The following is a 3,849-nucleotide window of genomic DNA, read 5'->3' as shown; positions in this document are numbered from 1 at the left end:
AACTTTTAAAACGGGGCCAGTTCACTGTCCCTCAGACCATTGGAGGGGTAGACGATAGTTTAAAAAAAAAAAACTGAACAAATTCCTATGCACACTGCACATATCTTATTTTGACGTGAAATAAAATGGGAACAAATACAATATTTAAAATGAAGAAGAGGTAAAGTTAAATCAACAAACTTACCAGTATTTCAGTGGGAACTATGGGCCTGCTGTTGGCCAATGGGATGGTCAATGCCCTGTTCCATATTTGTCACTGCTAGTTGTAACAAGTTAAGGGGGCAAAAACACCTGGTGGGCCGGATGTGGCCCACGGGCCCTAGTTTGAGGACCCCTGTCCTAGAAGATTTGTAGGGTGGGTGCTGAGACACTTGAAAGGTGGGAGGTGGTGAGTGTGCGGGGACGTCCCGAGAAGGGGAGTGGAGGTGGACCTGGATGTCCTGGCTCTTTAGGGACTGACCTCTCCATCAGCTCCAAGCCTGGACCCGTCTGAGCCTGTGACTCGGTTCGGTTCCCTCGGTGTAGGTGGTCCTGGGCCAGGACCCTGTGGTCTTGACCCTGCAGCGACATTTCCTGCTGAGCACTCTCCGTGCAGCTCACCACCCCCGAGTGTGCAGAACCCACGAAGGTCATGGAGAGGATCTGACCTGCATGGGTGCTGGTGGGGGGAAGGGGAGGGTATGATCATGGCCAACTCCCTCTCTCCTCCCTAGCGTTAAACAGTGGCTCCGTCACAACGTTAAGGAGGCCTCTTGGCCAATAGCGGTTCTTTAGTCCAAGAACCCCAGCCAGGATATGTGGTGTGGGGATCTTGGAGGGCCTGGGAGGAAAGGCTTTGAGAAGGGACAAGGGGAAGCTGGGATGGGCAAGTGCTCCTGAGTGACAGCCCTGCAGTGGCCTTATCTGAATTATCTAGGTGGAACTCTCCAGTGTCAGTCATTAGTGTCATTGGCCATTTGTGTCACCCGGTCCAAACCCGGTTTTGACAACATAAGGGGTTGGAGCAGGGATTGTGACGTTATTTGGTAGGGCCATAAAAATCAAGTAAATGAGGGGGATGGCCTCGTAAAGACCCCTCCTGTGTCATGCGGGTTTTTTTGTTTTGTTTTGTTTTTTTACTGTGATTACACTTTATTTAGTTATATTTGTTTACAACTGAAATTCTGGGAAGTCAAAATTAACATCCTTGCCCAGGAGCTTCCTGTAGACACCGGGAAAAGATTCTACCTTATGCTTCACGTTGTTCTGCTGTGCTTTGTCCAAGTGCACCTTGATGAGCTGGCTGCCGTCCAGCTTCACACAGATTCTCTTGCGCACAATTTCACTTGGAAAGACCAAGTCCTCGAGGATGGCATCCTGCACAGCTGTCACATTACGACTCCTGGGATGCTTTTGCTTATATTTTGTGTGGTTTTTTCAGTTGGCTTAGGCAGAATTCTCTGAGCAATAAAGACAACATGCTTCCCGCTGAACTTTTTCTCCAATTCAAGTACTTGCCATACTTAGATTTTTTGGAAAGACTTCAGTGGAGGAATGGGAACAAAGATTATGATAGCCTTCTGACCACCACCAACTTCAATTTCCTTGGCCGCTGTTATGTTGACCTCCCTGAGCTGAGCCTTGAGGTCCGAATTCATCTCCAGCTCCAGGAGAGCCTGGGAGATGCCACACTCGAACACATCTGGCTTCTCGCCATTGGGCTTCACGAACTTGGCACGGAAGCTGAACATGACCTTCTCCTTGCTGAGCACCGGTTTAGGAAAAGACCAAAGCCGTGCGAGAGCTTGTCAAACTCCGAGCCATGTGTGCTTTTAAAAAAATTTTAGCCAGGCTCGGTGGCTCAGCCTGTAATCCCGCACCTTTGGGAGGCTGAGGTGAGTGGATTGCCTGAGCCCGTGGGTTCGAGACCCGCCTGGGTAGCGAGACCTCATCTCTACAATAAATAAAAAAAAAATTCAGTCGGGCATGGTAGCGCATGCTATGATTCTGGCTACTTGGAAGGCTGAGGCGGAAGGATCACCGGAGCCCAGCAGGTCGAGGCTGCGGTGGCCGGGAGTGGCCACTGCACTCCAGTCTGGGCTACAGAGTGAGACTCCAACTGAAAAAAAAAAAAATTTATCCAGGCTTTGGGATAGAGAGGGGCTAAGATCAAGAGGTTTCTTAGACTTGCAGGCATCTGGGCGATTAGAGGAGTCCTGGACAGTGGTGAATTCTCTCGTCCTCGGTTTACAGTCTCCTTTTTCCTTCAGTAAACAAAACAGAGTTACTGCACATACTTACACTTTCCCAGAGTTAGTCTAGAAAGCTGCATACTGGTGCCAACCTTATCTTGTTAGCATTTCAAAATTATTTTAGCTGCATGCAAACACATTAAGAGGCCAGAAATCTCCCCCACCCCACCAGTCTAAAATGGAGTTATGTTGAATTTTGAAAGTAGACTGTTGTATTTTGGATTGATTAAGTCTATGTTTTATATTATTAAATTAGTAACTCTCAGAAAATTTATTTTAGTTCGGTGACTGGTTTCTGTGCACTTTTATACATATCACTGTTCTTGAGGGGCAAAGGCAGAATTGATGTCTGTCCTCTGGGTTATCTTGCATTTGTAAAGAAGGAAAACTATCCCAAGGGACAAAGTAGACTCACCTCATGAAGATGGTGGAAGAATCAACAAGTCAAAGAGAAACTCAGGCAAACAGGAGAGCAGGCGAGGGGCCCTACAGAGGGTGGTAAGACTCTGACAAAAATTAAATATATTCCATTTAATTTTGAAGTAAATAAAGGCATATTTTCTAAATGTAGGTGTGACTAGATTAGATAATCTCACCTGAGAAGAAATCCCAGAGATGTAGGAGGAAAAAGAACAAAATGGCTGCTTCTCAGGTAAATGTGTTCCAGATCAGAGGGATTGTCATGTATGTAAAACTTGGAAACCATCCTCCTGTCCTTGTGATGGTCCTGCCTGATGATCTTTTTTCAACTATTTTTGTTCTTCCTGTGATATTCAATGGATCTGTCAGACACTGCTCCTACAAAGCCTTTTCTGTTTTCTTCAACCATACTGCTTAGTTGTCATGAACTGTTCTCACCACGAATGTATGACCTGCATTATTAAAAATGTTCCCTTGTAACTGGGGGTCATAGGAAGGCATGGTAACCAAGAATCCCATTGAGGATTGGATAGATCCTCAGGTCCCAATGAAAGATAGAAACATGTGTATGTAGTCTTCCTCTGTTGTCCACAATGAAATGCACTGGCACACTCATGGCCACCAGAGTTCAGTTAATTTTTAAATTTATTGTAGAGACGAGGTCTTGCCAAGTTGCCCAGGCTGGTCTCACACTCAAGGGTTCAGGAAATTATTTTGCCATGGCCTTCCAACGTTCTGGGTTTATAGCCTCCTACCTAGAACATGTACTGTTAAGGTTCTGTCTAGACGCTCCATCAGCTCCATGCAGAACATGGTTAATAAAATGTACATTTAAACAGGAAGGCAGTTACTGCCCAAAATAACTCCAGAAAGTCTGAATAAAGCATAATTAGAAGAGACTTGCTCTCTAGGATGCCAAAAACTCAAAATATAAATAAATTTTCAGAGATTACATGCCATGGGAGATACCTGTAGGCTGATTTCTGTGTAACACGAGCTTGCTTGTTATTAAATTGAGATTATAAATTACTATATTGGATAGGTGTGGTGACTTAGTCTGTAATCCCAGCACTTTGGGAGGCTGAGGCAACAAACTTGCCTGAGCCTGTGTTTTAATAACAGTTTGGGAATTTATGAGACCTTGTCTCTACAGTAAATTATAAAAACTAGCCAGGCATGATTGCATGTGTGTGTAGTT

General features: G+C 45.2%; 1 pseudogene; it reads right to left on the bottom strand.

Annotated features, from left to right (window-relative positions):
• Positions 1-1,149: 1,149 nt before the first annotated feature.
• On the bottom strand, positions 1,150-1,730 carry LOC103254583 (annotated as a pseudogene).
• Between the last annotated feature and the right edge of the window lie 2,119 nt (positions 1,731-3,849).

Source organism: Carlito syrichta, unplaced genomic scaffold (assembly GCF_000164805.1).
Source record: "Carlito syrichta isolate Samal-C Ts95f unplaced genomic scaffold, Tarsius_syrichta-2.0.1 Scaffold286044, whole genome shotgun sequence".
NCBI classification, from domain to species: Eukaryota; Metazoa; Chordata; class Mammalia; order Primates; family Tarsiidae; genus Carlito; species Carlito syrichta.
The sequence above is the reverse complement of the archived record's forward strand: the minus strand, read 5'-3'. Positions and strand labels throughout refer to the sequence as shown.